This window comes from Macaca thibetana, chromosome 16 (genome assembly GCF_024542745.1).
Source record: "Macaca thibetana thibetana isolate TM-01 chromosome 16, ASM2454274v1, whole genome shotgun sequence".
Taxonomy (NCBI): domain Eukaryota; kingdom Metazoa; phylum Chordata; class Mammalia; order Primates; family Cercopithecidae; genus Macaca; species Macaca thibetana.
This window is the reverse complement of record NC_065593.1, coordinates 13,359,337-13,375,581: the sequence shown is the minus strand read 5'-3', so window position 1 is coordinate 13,375,581 and position 16,245 is coordinate 13,359,337. Positions and strand designations below refer to the sequence as shown.

At 43.3% G+C, this 16,245-nt stretch overlaps 1 protein-coding gene across 1 annotated transcript in view; it reads right to left on the bottom strand.

Annotated features, from left to right (window-relative positions):
• The window catches only part of NAA38 (N-alpha-acetyltransferase 38, NatC auxiliary subunit), a 226,289-nt gene that overhangs the window by 128,511 nt on the left and 81,533 nt on the right, over nucleotides 1–16,245 (bottom strand). The window lies entirely within an intron of this gene.

Genomic DNA, 16,245 nt, shown 5'->3' with positions numbered 1-16,245 from the left:
ACTGAGATGGGCGCGGGAGTGGACATCTGACCAAAGGCAGGCCAGTTAGTCAAGAGACTCAATTCCTGGATGTTTGTGGAAGCCATTAGGTAAGTGGGGTCTTTGCTCATTGAATTTAAGTCTGGGAGGATGAAGGCCAGCACTGTTGCAGCCGTTTTGCCACAATGAGGGGAGGGCCTTTGGGAGGATAAAGTCAAGCAGAGAAGAGAGCAAAGCCTGAGACCTGCAGCGTCTATGCCTGAATCCAGCTGTGCCTAAAGGCAGCGCTGTAGCTCACGTTTCCAGTTACAAGAACCCATTCAACCTTTCTGCCTTAGCCTGGTTTTTATTGTGGCCCTACTGAAGGCACCATCAGGAGAATCACGTTTAAAAGTGGCACAAGACAAAGACTTGAATCTGGATACCTTCAGCCATAGTCTACAGCTCCCCCTGGTGGAAAACATTGTTTTTCAGAGTCCGCTACTAGGCCTTAATTTTTATCCATCACGTGTCCCAATAGTCTGTATATATCTAGGTCAATTTAGAACATCTTTTCTAGTTCAAAAAGCATGTAATTGCTGCTATTTATAATCCTGATCACAGCCCATTCCGGTAATACTATGTAATTCAGAACTATAATCCCCAACGAAACATGTCCCAAAATCATGCAGTGAATGTAGAATGTGCTAGATCATTAGGACTCTTTTTTTTTTTCTCTCTCTCTCTCTTTTTGAGATAGGGTCTCGCTCTATTGCTCAGGCTGGAGTGCAGTGGTGTGATCACGGCTCACTGCCGTCTCGACCTCCTGGGTTCAGTGATCCTCCCGCCTTGGCCTCCCAAAATGCTGGGGATTATAGGCAGGAACCACTGTGCCTAGACAGGAATCAATTTTTATAATTATCAAAAAACAGACAAGAAGAAAGGAGGAAACACAAAACCATAATGCGGTAGAAGGTTAAAATTCAGTCAAGTATAACGTCATTGATTTCTGGTTTCAATGATTGTATCGCCACAATTGCCTCTTTTCTCCCCACATCTCATGGAAATTATCAGAAAGAAGTAACTGTATGACAGTGTAAAAAATGATCTGTTCCGGCCGGGCGCAGTGGCTCATGCCTGTAATCCCAGCACTTTGGAGGCCGAGGTGGGTAGATCACCTGAGGTCAGGAGTTCCAGACCAGCCTGACCAACATGGTGAAACCTCGTCTCTACTAAAAAAAAAAAAAAAAAAATAGCCAGACATGGTAGTGCATGGCGGAGGTTGCAGTGAGCCGATTCGCGCTATTGCACTCTAGCCTGGGCAACAAGAGCGAAACTCCGTCTCAAAAAAAAAAAAAAAAAAAAAAAATATATATATATATATATAAATATATATGTATACACACACACACACACATACATATATATATTCCAGCAAATTATAAAGCTGGAGAGAATGTCACTAACAGAACTGAAATCTGAGGAATTTGAGGAAATGTGTTTTTCGTTGAGAGCGAAGTCACGCAGTGGTGAGCTGAGCACCCCGCAAAAAGGAGGGGCTCCCCAGAGGAAGGTGGAAAGATCTCCCCAGCAGAGCTCCGCCCCGCCCCAGCTCTGAGCAGCGGGCCCCAAGCATCAGGGTTTCAAGGTTGAGGAATGTCCAGGGCTGCCGCATCATGCCTCGCTTCCTCCGCCACTAAACCAGCGGGGGACTGACAGCCCGAGGCTGGTGCAGAAGCGGGTGCAGAAGCCGGAGAGGGAACGCGCGTGGCGCCCCAGCCGCCACCTCAACCCAGCCACTTCCGCAGCTGCCCGGGCGCCGCTGCACCCGGACTACTCTGCGGTACACCCGCTGCGGCCAAAAGAAGAGAGACTCCGGGGAGAGCGGCCCTGCAGCACCCTGGCCTTCACAGAGCAGGGGGCGGAGGAGCCCAGATGCCCTCCGTGCCTGCGCAACCTGAGCCCCGGCCGCTTCGCGCCTTATCCTTGGGGCTCCCCCTGGCGGTTATTCCGGTCCCTGCAGGGAAATGTGCCCGTTGTCTCATCTGCGTCCACTTAGCACCAAGACTGGGTAGCTGAGGGGTCGGCGGGAGAGGAGCGGGGAGGCAGCAAAAGATGATCCACGCGGAGGACCAGGGAGCCCGCACCAGCCTCCAAGCGCGTCAGCCTCCAGCTCCACTCCCCAGGGTGAACAGCCAACGGACGATCACCCCGAAGTAAGGCCCATCCACCTCCTGAAAAAGGTGGATAAAGAAGGGCAATCCGCTAAAGAATGGAGTACACGAATTCTAAGTACAAGAATGTACTTACAATATTCAAATTAATACCCTCAATAACATTAATGACAGACTCTTGCATTCACGACAAACGACCTGGTGTCCAAAATGTGGTATATCCATGCAATGGAATATTATTCAGCCTCTAACAGGAATGAAATTCTGACACATGCTATAATGTGGATGGACCCTGAAAACATTACGCTGAATGAAATAAGCCGAACACGGAAGGACAAATCCTGTATGAGTCCACGTATACAAGGTATCTACAGTAGGCAAATTCATAGAGGGGAAAGTAGAATAGAGGGGGACGTCATTGTTTAATGGGCACAGAGCTTTTGTTGGAGATGATGAAGAGTTTCAGGTATAGTGGTGATGGTTACACAAAAATTTTGGCTGTACTTAATGCCACTAAACTGTACACTTAAAAATGGTTAAAATGAGGCCGGGCATGGTGGCTCATGCCTGTAATCCCAGCACTTTGGGAGGCCGAGGTGGGTGGATCACCTGAGGTCAGGAGTTGGAGTCCAGCCTGGCCAACATGGTGAAACCCCATCTCCACTAAAAATATAAAAATTAGCCGGGCGCCGGGCGCGGTGGCTCAAGCCTGTAATCCCAGCACTTTGGGAGGCCGAGACGGGCGGATCATGAGGTCAGAAGATCGAGACCATCCTGGCTAACACGGTGAAACCCCGTCTCTACTAAAAAATACAAAAAACTAGCTGGGCGAGGTGGCGGGCGCCTGTAGTCCCAGCTACTCAGGAGGCTGAGGCAGGAGAATGGCTTAACCCCAGGAGGCGGAGCTTGCAGTGAGCTGAGATCCGGCCACTGCACTCCAGCCTGGGTGACAGAGCGAGACTCCGTCTCAAAAAAAAAAAAAAAAAAAAAAAAAAAATTAGCCGGGCATGGTGGGATGTGCCTGTAATGCCAGATACTAGGGTAGCTGAGGCAGGAGGACCGCTTGAACCTGGGAGGTGGAGGTTGCAGTGAGCTGAGATGGTGCCACGGCACTCCAGCCTGGGTAACAGAATGAGACTCTATCTCAAAAATAAAAATAAAAATAAAAAATGGCTAAAATAGAAAAAATTATGTTATGTGTATTTTACCACAAAAAAAATACCCCCAAAAAATCCCATTAACGAAAAAGGAGCAATCATAGAACAAGAAACAGTTCTTAGAAATTCAGCACATAATGGTAGGAATGAAGAACTCAATAAAAGCAGAGAATAATGGAATGGACACTGTTTTATAAACACTGTGATTCAGGAGGCCACCCAAGGAACTATCTTAGGATATTTTTGAGGACTCTAGTTAGATTTGTAATTGTTTCTATCCTTAGTAAGTCCTATTTCCAAAAAAAGTCCTTGGTTCCAATATAAAAAAATGAAGCATCAACTCAAAAGCATAGCATTTATTCCACAGTGTAAGGAAAACATCCCTTGCTCCTCACCGTAAGGCTGAGTGGCAATGGTTGGGGTCCCTAAAAGGAGAAAAGTGAGGCATGGGGAATGCCCGCAGAGAGGAAGAGCTTAACTCTACCTATAAGGGAGCAAAAACCAACTCTTCAGGCCCTGGAGGATGCAGAAGGGGGAGAAGAAAGAGGCCTATCCGAGAGGCCAGGCACGCACTTTCTTGTTTCCCCTTCTTGGTTTGGAATCGGGGCCTGGTATGGTGGAACAATCCAGAAGGGTATGGGGAACTTGGGGACATAGACTAGAGGATGCTTCAAAGCAGGAGGAACCCTTTGGGTTGCCACATCCAGGCAGGATTTGGGCAAAAGCATAGAAGAGGCAGAGGGAGGCAGAGAGTGGGAAGAGCAAGGAACAGCTCCCAGGCCCCTCATGCTGCAGCGTGATGCCGGGCATCCATGTAGTCCCACTTGACACGGTGAGGGGAGAGCATCTGCTGAGAGGCCTCTGGGCCAGCTGTGACCTGGGGTTGAGGAGATGGGTCATCCGTAGCTGGGAGCAGCGGACACCATGACATACCCAAGTCTGGGTGGAACCTGCAGGTCCCAGCAGATGCCAGTCCAGAGACCAGACTAGCCACCCTGGGTCAGGGAACAGCTGAGGGAGGACAGCACAGGGATGGCCAGCTCTCTCCCAGTATACCCAAATGCCATCTTGGGAAAGGAAATGAGATGGAGAAGGGCTGCCCAGTTGGAAGATGAAATAGGAAATGACTATATATTTACTCCAAAGACAGCATCTAATCTGGAGGAGACAGAGACTCCATTAACTACCAAGTTAATGCATTTTCTCCTGCTGCCAGTGTGAGGAAGGAAGGAAGAAAAGATCAGATATGGTCTCTATTGTCTGCCCCTCTGGGTGCCTTGTTTACAAATTTACAACCCTGCCACGTAAACATTAATCAGATTCAGAACACAATAAATCGTAAAACAAGAAACAATGGTGAGAAGGAAACCAGCAAAACACGTGGTTAAGTTTTAACTGTTGCTCCTAAATGTTTGAAAAACTTAACATAAATGATAAGAATCACAAAACTACAAAAGACAATATTAAAAATAAAATAATTTTTTAAAATTCTCTAAAATTTAAAAAATTTAAATGCGAGAATCTAGGCTCTTTCAACTAACCTGAGTGCATTTATTGTTTATAAATTATACTTTAATCATTTTGATTTAAAAAGTAAAAACACAAAGTGTTCTCCCTCCACTCTCCCTGCTCTCCACAGACTCAAGGTCTCTCTATGTGGTGTCTTTGCAACAGCAGGCTGGTTTGAGCTTCCTCACAGCATGGCAGCCACAGACAGTCATGCTGCTTACATGGTGGCTTTTATGACCAAGACCGAGAAGTCACATTACATCACTTCTGCCATAATCACCAGCCCATCTAGATTCAAAGGAAGGGGACATAGATGTTACTTCTCAAAAAGGAGTGTATAAGTCGCATTGTGTGACAGGTATGTGACATGAAGGATATTGTCATAGCCACCTTTTTTTTCTTTTTTCTTTTTTTTGATGGAGTCTTGCTCTGTCGCCAGGCTGGAGTGCAGTGGCGTGATCTCAGCTCACTGCAACCTCTGCCTCCCGGGCTCAAGCGATTCCCCTGCCTCAGCCTCCCGACTAGCTGGGACTACAGGTGCATGCCACCACGCCCGGCTAATTGTTTATATTTTAGTAGAAATAGGATTTCACCATTTTGGCCATGATGGTCTCGATCTCCTGACCTCATGATCTGCCCACCTCAGCCTCCCAAAGTGCTAGGATTACAGGCGTGAGCCACCGCGCCCAGCCTGTCATGGCCATCTTTAGAAGATACAGTATACCACAGCCTGGCCTCTGACCACAATTCACATTCCAACCACATGAAAACACAAGGCTCTTCCCATTATGGCATCAACTCAAGGTCTAGCATTTCTGCATCCAAATCGGGTCCAGATGCAGCTGAGTCTCCACAGGTGTGATTCACCAACTTTCTGCAGCTCTCAGGGTACCTGCTCTGGATTAAAAATGAGGCCATCCCAGCTCCTTGGGGTGGTCAAGAGCTTCCCTGGAATGTGGCATCATTCCACTAACACTCCCTGAGCACCTTGCATGCCTGGCACTGTGTGGAGCCATGGAAAACCTGGATGAATAGGAAAGACCCAGAATTTGCCAATGCAAGCTTTGGTGTAGCCTTTCCTCTGTGACTGTCACTGGTTCCACTGATGCAGGGCAGGTGAGCCCCAAAATTGAAGCTTAGCCAGGGAGGGTCCTTGGCTTCACCCAGGAAAGAATTCAAGGGCAAGCTGGTGGCGAGGAGTGGCTATGCAAAAATTTCTTTAAAAAGGTTGGTAACTTCTGGGTTGTTGAGTTCTTGCCATGGAAAGGGGTAGTAACTTCTGGGTGTTGCCATGGCAATGGTAAATTGGCATGGCACCGGTAGGCGTGTCTTATGGAGTGGTGTTCTCACCTCTTCCCTGTTTCAGCTAGTCTTCAATCTGGTCCGGAGTCCAAGCCCCACCTCTGGAGTCAAGTCCTGCCTCCTATATCATTGCTACTTGGATGTCATCCCCAATCGTGGAACCTTCTTCAGGTTCCTTAACTTTACTACATTCAACTTTAAAATCTCATAGCTACATTCCATGGTGAATTCAGGTTTTTGAACATACGCTGATAAACACATATTTGGAGGCATCACACAGTGGTCCTGTCAGCCAGCCTCCCTTTCCATTGTGGTTACATCCTCATCTGTATAGCAAGGCTTTTTACCATTTTTTGGAATATTTATCTTATGAGAAATGGGAATACTGAAAGCATAACTGTTAAGACTTCATATACTTCAGACAAATAGAAAAGATTTACCTACAATAGGATGTTCATTGGCTTTAAGCTAAAGGACCTGGCAGATTGTGTTCTAGTTGTTAAGGAAAAGAGCAAAATACACAAAATCCTGGGAATGCATTGTTGGAGATTGAGTCTAAAATGTACTGTATTATTGGAGACTTTATATTAAATACATCTGATAACATATTTGCCCTCTTTGGGAAGAGAACCTTCCTGATAGCCTGTGGTTCCCCCTCTCTCCCATCAGGCCTGAGTCTGCGTTTTTTTTTTGTTTGTTTTGTTTTATTTTGAGACGGAGTTTCACTCTTGTTGCCCAGGCTGGAGTGCAGTGGTGCGATCTCGGCTCACCGCAACCTCTGCTTCCCAGGTTCAAGCAATTCTCCTGCCTCAGCCTCCTGAGTAGCTGGGACTACAGGCAGGTGCCACCACACCTGGCTAATTGTTTGTATTTTTAGTAGAGACAGGGTTTCACCGTGTTAGCCAGGATGGTCTCAATCTCCTCACCTCATGATCCTCCCGCCTCGGCCTCCCAAAGTGCTGGGATTACAGGCATGAGCCACCGTGCCCGGCAGAGTCTGCGTTTTTAGGTGTGCCACGTAGCATACACGAAAGGGAAGAAAGACACGCGTATCCATTTCACCTGACTGCTGTAACGGATTACCACAAACTTGGTGGCTTAAAACAACACACGTTTATTCTCTTACAGTTCTGGAAGTCAGAAGTCCGAATTCAGTTTCACTGGGCCCAAATCCGGGTGTTGGTGGGGCCTTGCTGTCTCTGGAGAATCCATTTCCCATCCACTTCTAGCTCCCGGAGTCGCATTTCTTGTGTCCCTTAGCCCCTGTCCTCCAGCAGCAGCACAGCATCCTGCTTCACTGTTGCTTGTTTTGTGTGTCAAATCTCCCTCTTATAAGGACACTTGTAATTACACTGAGGGCCCACCCAGATAATCCAGGATAATCTTTCCATCCCAAGATCCTTACATTCAAACAGAATGTAAGGAGAAACATTATTGAATAAAATGAAGTAAATCTATATCTAAGAACATGGAAAACGTCCAAGACATGTAATAAACGGAAAAATAGAAACTAATACTCAACAGTCAGTTAGAAGATATAATAGAAGAAAAGGACGTACAAGAGCAATATAAAAGATAAAATGCTTTTTAATAAACTTAACACAATTCACAGGTTCTGGAGATTTGGAAATAAAAAAGAAAAAATACAATGAAGAAAAGAAAAAAGTAATAAGAAATACATCAAATCCACTTAAAGAAAAGGTAAAAACACTACAGAAGGGTACAAAAGTAGGCTTCAACAAATAGTAGTCTTGCACAGAAAGACTCAACATCATAAAATGTAAATTTTCCATAAATTAACTGATAAGTTTAACACAATAACAAAGAAAGTACCAATGACTTTTTAAAAATTAGGAAAATGATTAAAAAGACAATTTACAAAATTAATGCTTAAGAATTACCAGGAAAATTCTGGAAAGGAGGAGCAATGAGGCAGAGGATGGGGAGTAGCTCTGTAAGTTGATTAAAAATATTATAGTACTTCAGTAATGAAAACAGTATAGCAGTGGTTCGTATTAGACAGACTGACCAATGGAACAGAAGAGAAAATCCAGAAATACATGCAGATACATTCAGGATTGTTCTTTATGATGATATGAGGAGAAATGAATTATTCAGTGAATGGTAATGGGACAGCTGGGAACCAGGCAGAAGAAAATCAAATTGGATCCACACCTGACTCCTCACATCAGGAGAAATTCCAAAGGGGTCACAGATTTAAATGTAAAAGTGAAACTGTAAGTCCTTAAAGAATGAAGAAAACGTTGGAAAACGTGTTTGTAGCCTTTGCTTTTCTGATAATGATTTAAAATCCAAATGATATTTAAAAATTTTAAAAGACTACATTTGAAAATGTACTTGGCAAAAAACACACATTATAAGCAAAGAGTAGACACATCATCTAGGATTCTTTTTTTTCAAATCGTATCACAAATGTGTATTCTCCTAACATATAAAGAGATCTAAAAAATTATAAGAAAAAGACCAATAACCCAATAGAAAAGTGAGCAAAACATATAAACAGACAGTTCTCAAAAAAGATATGCAAAAGGCCTGTAAACATGAAAATATATTCAGGCTCACTCAGAAGAGAAACGCAAATGTAAACCACACCATGATACTTTTTTTCCCTTGGATGCCATTTTTCGTTTTCAAATATCAGATTGGAGAAATTAACAACACACTCTGTATCCAGGCTGTGGGCAACAAGACACTCTAAGTCATTGCTGGTACTGGTGTAAATTGGCATAATCCCTAGAGGGGGCAATTTGGCAACATCTTTCCAAATTACAGTGCATTTACCCGGGCAATTTGCCTATAGATGTACTTGGATATATACAAAATGAGGCTTGTATAAGATTATTCATCAGAGCAGCAATAGCAAAGAGTAACTGATTAACCAGATTACGGTACAGAGATTCAATGGAATCTATGCAGCTATGATCAGCTCTTTATGAAAAAAGAAACAAGACCTCCAAGATATTGTTAAAATAAAACAGCAAGGTACAGAACAGTGTTACCTTTTATATAAAAAGGGGACTAGATGAAAACAGATTCATATTTGCTTGCGTATGCCCAAGGAGCTCCACAAAACATACGAGAGTCTACCTGTGGCTCTCCCTTTGGGGGAAGTAGGCTGACCGGAAATGGGCTGACAGGGGACACGGGTGGTAGAGAGCCTTTTCACTGTGTATTCTTTTTTGTTTATTTTTGAATGATGTAAATGTATTATATTTTCATAAAACAAATATAAAATATTTTAAGAAGGGAAGCAAATTGTAAAGTAGTACATAAAATTATCTATTTTCGGCTGGGCATGGTGGCTGATGCCTGTCATCCCAGCACTTTGGGAGGCCAAGGCAGGCGGATCACGAGATCAAGAGATCGATACCATCCTGGCCAACATGGTGAAAACCGTTTCTACTAAAAATACAAAAAGAATTAGCTGGGCATGGTGGCACACACCTGTAGTTACAGCTACTCGGGAGGCTGAGGCAGGAGAATCACTTGAATCCAGGAGGCGGAGGTTGCAGTGAGCCAAGATAGCACCACCCAGCCTGGTGACACAGTGAGACTGAATCTCAAAAAAAAAAAAAAAAAAATTTTCTCATCTAGGCATTTTAAAAAGCTATTTACAGTGGTTATCTTCAAAAGTCTTTTATTTTTGCTTACACATTTTTGTATACTTTATTACAGATGTGAGCCACTGCGCCCAACCCGTTTTAACATTTAATAGTGAAAAAATGATACGTTTCTGTTTCCTCCACACTATTCTTTCACTATTACAAACTGTAGTTTAACGGAATCCTGACTTTTACCCTCACTTTGGATTCAGTGTTTCTAACTTAACTTGAATTTTTTTTTTTTTTTTTTTTTTTTTGAGACGGAGTCTGGCTCTGTCGCCCAGGCTGGAGTGCAGCGACCGGATCTCGGCTCACTGCAAGCTCCGCCTCCCGAGTTCACGCCATTCTCCTGCCTCAGCCTCCCAAGTAGCTGGGACTACAGGCGCCCGCCACCTCGCCCGACTAGTTTTTTGTTTTTTTTTTTTTTTAGCAGAGACGGGGTTTCACCGTGTTAGCCAGGATGGTCTCGATCTCCTGACCTCGTGATCCGCCCGCCTCGGCCTCCCAAAGTGCTGGGATTACAGGCTTGAGCCACCGCGCCTGGCGAATTTTTTTTTTTTTTTTAATCAGACCCCCAGGACTTGTTTCCTACTATGAGATTCAGGCCAAATTAGTTTCAAAAGTTGTTTTGCCTCATTTAAACTTAAGGAATAGTTTTTCCTTATCTGCTGCTGCAGCGATTCCACAAACAGAAGCTTCTAATTCCTTCTGTCAACTCCTCCAAATTTCGTGACTTTACGGGGGGCAGGGTAGGGACTAAAAATCTCAGAAGAGCTTTATACCCTTTGCCTCTAGACAGAGTGAAACCAAGACCTTCCCGAGAGGGAGCGCCACCTGCAGCTGAGACTATTTATAGTACAGGAGTTGGATTTAAATATAATTCTGTCCTCTGGTAACTCCAGCCAAGTGCTACTTTAAGATTTGGCCCCGCCCTTTATGTAAGAGGGCATGTTTTGTTTCAGTACCTTACAGATGGAATCGAAATTTAGCAGGCAACAATAAGAAACAAACAAGCTCTGGTGTGGGCCACTAGAAGTGAAAAGCAGTGTGGTGGCGGGAGGCTGGCTGTGCAACCTTGGCATGAGGACTAGAATGGATTTAAAATAGTCCGCTCCTTGAATATAAAATGGCACAGGCTCTGTAGAAACAGTGTGTCAGTTCCTCAAACAATCAAGCATAGAATTATATGATCCAGGCCAGGCACGGTGGCTCACGCCTGTAATCTCAGTACTTTGGGAGGCCAAGGTGGGTGGATTGCTTGATGTCAGGAGTTCGAGACCAGCCTGGCCAATATGGTGAAACCCCGTCTCTACCACAAATACAAAAATTAGCCAGGTGTGGTGGCACATGCCTGTAGCCCCAGCTACTCGGGAGGCTGAGGCAGGAGAATCACTTGGACCTGGAAGACAGAGGCTACAGTGAGCCAACGTCGAGCCACTGCATTCCAGCCTGAGTGACAGAGAGAAACCCTGCCACAAAAAAATAAAATAAGATACTTATTTAAAAAAAGAATTATATGATCCAGCAATCCCACTTCTAGGTATATACCCAAAACAACTGAAAGCAGGGACTCAAACAGAGACCAAAAGATGGACCCAAGCCAAGTGTCCACAGAAGAATGAATGGATAAATAAAATTTGGTATATACTATACATACAGTGGAATATTATTTGACCTTAAAAAGGAGTGAGGTGGGGCTTGGTGGCTCACCCCTGTAATCCCAGCACTTTGGGAAGCCAAGGTGAGAGGATGACCTGAGGTCAGGGGTTTGAGACCAGCCTGGCCAACATGGAGAAACCGTATCTCTACCAAAAATACAAAAATTAGCCAGGTGTGGTGGCGCATGCCTATAGCCCCAGCTACCCAGGCGGCTGAGGCAGGAGAATCACTTGGACATGGAAGATGGAGGCTGCAGTGAGCTGAGGTCAAGCCACTGCATTCCAGCCTGGGTGACGGAGTGAAACCCTGCCACAAAAAATAAAATAAAATAAAATAAAATAAAATACTTATTTAAAAAAAGAATTATATGATCCAGCAATCCCACTTCTAGGTATATACCCAAAACAACTGAAGGCAGGGACTCAGATACCAAAAGGTGGACGCAAGCCAAGTGTCCATAGAAGAATGAATGGATAAATAAAATGTGGTATATACTGTACATACAATGGAATATTATTTGGCTTTAAAAAGGAGTGAGGTGGGGCTTGGTGGCTCACACCTGTAATCCCAGCACTTTGGGAGGCCAAGGCGACAGGATGACCTGAGGTCAGGGGTTTGAGACCAGCCTGGCCAACATGGTGAAACCCCATTTCTACTAAAAATACAAAAATTAGCCAGGCATGGTGATGCGCATCTGTAATCCCAGCTACTCAGGAGGCTGAGGCACGAGAATTGCTTTGAACCCGGGAGGCTGAGGTTGCAGTGAACTGAGATTGCCCCACTGCACTCCAGCCTGGGTGACAGAGCGAAACTCTGTCTCAAAAAAAAAGAAAAAAAAAAAAAAAAAAAAGGAATGAACCTCTGATACGTTACAGCATAGGATAAACCTTGAAAACATCATGCTAAGTGAAATAAACAGACACAAAAGGACAAATACTGTATGATTCTACTTATGTGAGGTAGCTAAAGTCAAATTCATAGAGACAGAAAGAATGATGGGCCGGGGGCAGTGGCTCACACCTGTAATCCCAAGCACTTGGGAGGCTGAGGTAGGAGGATCACTTGAGCCCAGGAGTTGGAGACCAGCCTGGGCAACATAGTGAGACCCTCATCTCTGCCAAAAATCAAAAAACTAACCAGGCATAGTGGCACACGCCTGTAATCCCAGCTCCTTGGGAGGCTGAGGTGGGAGGATTGCTTGAGCCCAGGAGGTTGAGGCTATAGTGAGCAGAGATCGTGCTATGGTACTCCAGCCTGGGCAACAGTGCAAGACCTGGTCTCTAAAAAATAAAAAGAAAAAAAATAATAAGAACAGTGGTTTCTGGGGGCTGGAGGGAGGGGAAATGGGGAGCTAGTATTTAATGGGCACAGAGTTTCAATTGGGTAAGATGGAAAAGTTCTGGAGATGGACAGTGGTGATGGTTGCACACAATGTGAATGTAATTAAACTCACTGAATTGTACACATAAAAAATGTTAAACTGTGGAGACCGGACGTGGTGGCTCATGCCTGTAATTCCAGCACTTTGGGAGGCCGAGACAGGCAGATCACGAGGTCAAGAGACCGAGACCATCCTGGCCAACATGGTGAAACTCCGTCTCTACTAAAAATACAAAAATTAGCCAGGCATGGTAGCACATGCCTATAGTCCCAGCTACTCAGGAGACTGAGGCAGAAGAATCGCTTGAACCCGGGGGGCGGAGGTTGCAGTGAGCCGAGATCGCACCATTGCACTCCAGCCTGGGCGGCTGAGTGAGACTCTGCCTCAAAAAAAAAAAAAAAAAAAAAAAAAAAAAAAAAGTTAAAGTGGTAAATGTTAAATATATTTTATAACAAAAAAGATTTTTTTAAAAATCCCCCCTTCATCTTCATCTCTATTACCCATCAGTCCATGGACCCTAGAGGAAAATTGGGAGATTGTTGATTTAATCAAATTGGTCTCTGGACCTCGTTTTCACCATATGTGAAATGTAAGAGTTGGCTGGAGTTTCCACCATTTCATGTAGAGATGTTGAGTCAGAAGATAGGAGATGTGGGGAGGTAACTCTTATGGAAAGTAAAAAGCACAGCACTACAGATACGAATATTGACGCCTACTGAATTTTGGAACTCTGCTACAGGTCAGACATCTAAACTTTTTGTTTACAAATTTTTTTAAATCTAAATTAGAAAACATTTCAAGCATACAGAAAACCCCTACATATAACGATTGTTTACCACCAAAAACTAACTGATGTTAATATTTTGCCAAATATATTTGGGAGGCCAGCCTCAGCCTCCCAAAGTGCTGGAATTACAAGCATGAGCCACTGCGCCCGGCCAACGTGTCTTGTTTAATAAATCCATTCCTACCCTGAATTGATAAAGATGTCTTTTCAATCTATGTCTTTTTTTCTCTTAAAAATTTCTGCTCTTTTTTTATTTTTCTATTTTCTTATTTATTTTTTCTTTTTTTGTTGTTCTTCAGAGCAGATCTACTTTCATTGAATTCTACAATCTAACATTTGTAATTAACTTTTTATTTGGAAATAATTTCAAACTTAAAAAATGTTGCAAAAATAAAAATTATGCAAAGAACATTGACAGGCTTTTTACCCAGATTCACCTATTGTTAGCATTTTACCCCATTTGTTTATCATTTAAATAGATAATATATACAACATACCATATATCATATCTAATATATATTTTTTCTGGACTACTTGAGGGTCAGTTACATACATGATGCTTTACCACTAAATACTTCAGTGTGTATTTCCTATGAACAGGGATAGTCTAACATAACTACACTACCATTACTAACTTTATAACTTTACACTGTTTTGAATCTCCTGTGATATTCCAATTTTGTCAATTGCCAATTTTTTGGTTAATGTTGATGTTCTTTATAGCATTTTTATAACTCCAGAAGCCCTATAACCATTTTTCTTTTCTTTTTCTTTTTCTTTTTTTTTTTGAGATGGAGTCTCGCTTTGTTGCTTAGGCTGGGATGCAGTGGCACAATGTTGGCTCACTGCAACCTCCACTTCCCAGGTTCAGGTGATTCTCCTGCCTCAGTCTCCTAAGCAGCTGGGATTACAGGTACACTCCACCACGCCTGGCTAATTTTTGTATTTTTAGTAGAGACGGGACTTCACCATATTGGACAGGCTGGTCTCAAACTCCTGACCTCAAGTGATCCGCCTGCCTCGGCCTCCCAAAGTGCTGGGATTACAGGCATGAGCCACGGCACCTGGCCTCAAGTTCTATAACCTTATAGCACTTTAAAAAAAATCCAATGATACAGAATCCAAACTAAGGGGAGGTGTTGCATATACTTATCATGTCTTTTTAGGTTCCTTTAATCTGAAACAGTTCCTCAACCTCTATTTGCCTTATATGACATCGACATTTTTGAAGAATGCAGTCCTCCCCACGTTTTTTAATAGAACATTTCTCATTTAGTGTTTATCTGATGTTTCCTTGTGATTAGATTTGAAGTAATGCTGGAACATTGCAGAGATGTATTGTGCAGCATTGCGTAGACATAGTATTATGTCCTCAGGGTATCACATCTGGAGGCACAGAATGTCTCTCTGCCCCTCATGGTTAATTCTGATCACTTGCTTAAAGTATTGCCCTATTTCCCCACTGTACAATACAATGACTGTTTTTTATTTTATTCCCCCCTCCCTTCCAACTCACGGCAATCTGTAGGGAGATACTTTTAGACTCTGCAAAAGTCCTGCTCCTCATCCAACATTTCCCCCTAGCTTTCAAATCCACTAATGATTCTTACCTTATCCAATCTTTGCCACCATGTCTGAAAATGATTTATTTAAAAGTTTTTAAGTTTTATTTTTCACATATAGGTCTTTGACCTGGAATAGATTTTGTGTATGGTGTGAGATAGGGATTGAATTCTATTTCCCCCCAGATGGCTAATCAGCTCTATTTGTTGAAGTTCATTCTTTCCCAGTTGGTAAGAAATGTCCACTTCACACATTTGCTGTGCTTGTTTCAGTACTATAGATTCTATTCCATTGGTCCATTTGTTTATCCTTGTGCCCAAACTATGAAGTCTTCATTGCTATAGCTTTATAATAAATATAAATATATAATTGCTATCACTATGTAATGTGGATTTATATAAATATATAATATATAATTGCTATGGTTTTAGAATATATATTTATATAATTGCTGTTTCAATATTGTATAATTACATATTTATATAATTGCTATGTTTTATATATTATATATTTACATAAATATATAATTGCTATTGCTTTATAATAAATTTGTATATCTTATAGGGCATCTTCCATTATACTCTTCTCTAAAATTGTTAGCTATTCTTGCCGTCCGGGCAATTATATTCATTTTCACAACAATCTTCAGATTAAGCAATTGTCCAAGGTCCAAAAATCAGTAAGAGGGACTTGGAACCCAGGTCTGTCTGAGGCCAAAGCTCTTTTCATTACTTCCTGAGGTCCTGCCAAAGGGGTGGTTTTCTAGGCATGGAGAAGCAGAGGTCAGAGAATCAAGTGTGGTGAGAGAGAGAAGAGCACTGAAAGAAGAAAGGCAGGTGTCAGCTTGGTGTGGGTTTGGTCTCTGGGATATAGACTTTGCCAGCCAAAGGATGGAGCTTGAACTTAGCTGGCAGAACTGGAAACAGAAGATTGTAAGGAAAGGGACTGAGATCAGAGTTTCTTCTCCAGGACGGATCACCCACAGCTGCCCATGGGCAGGTGATTGTTACTTTCTGGCTGAGCAGAGCAGTGTGGCCCAAGGCTGAAAGGGGAACCTGCGGCTGCTTTTGTGCAGGGGTGGTGGTGATGAGGGTGATGTGGGGGGCTGGAAGGCATGGAGGGGAAAGGATCT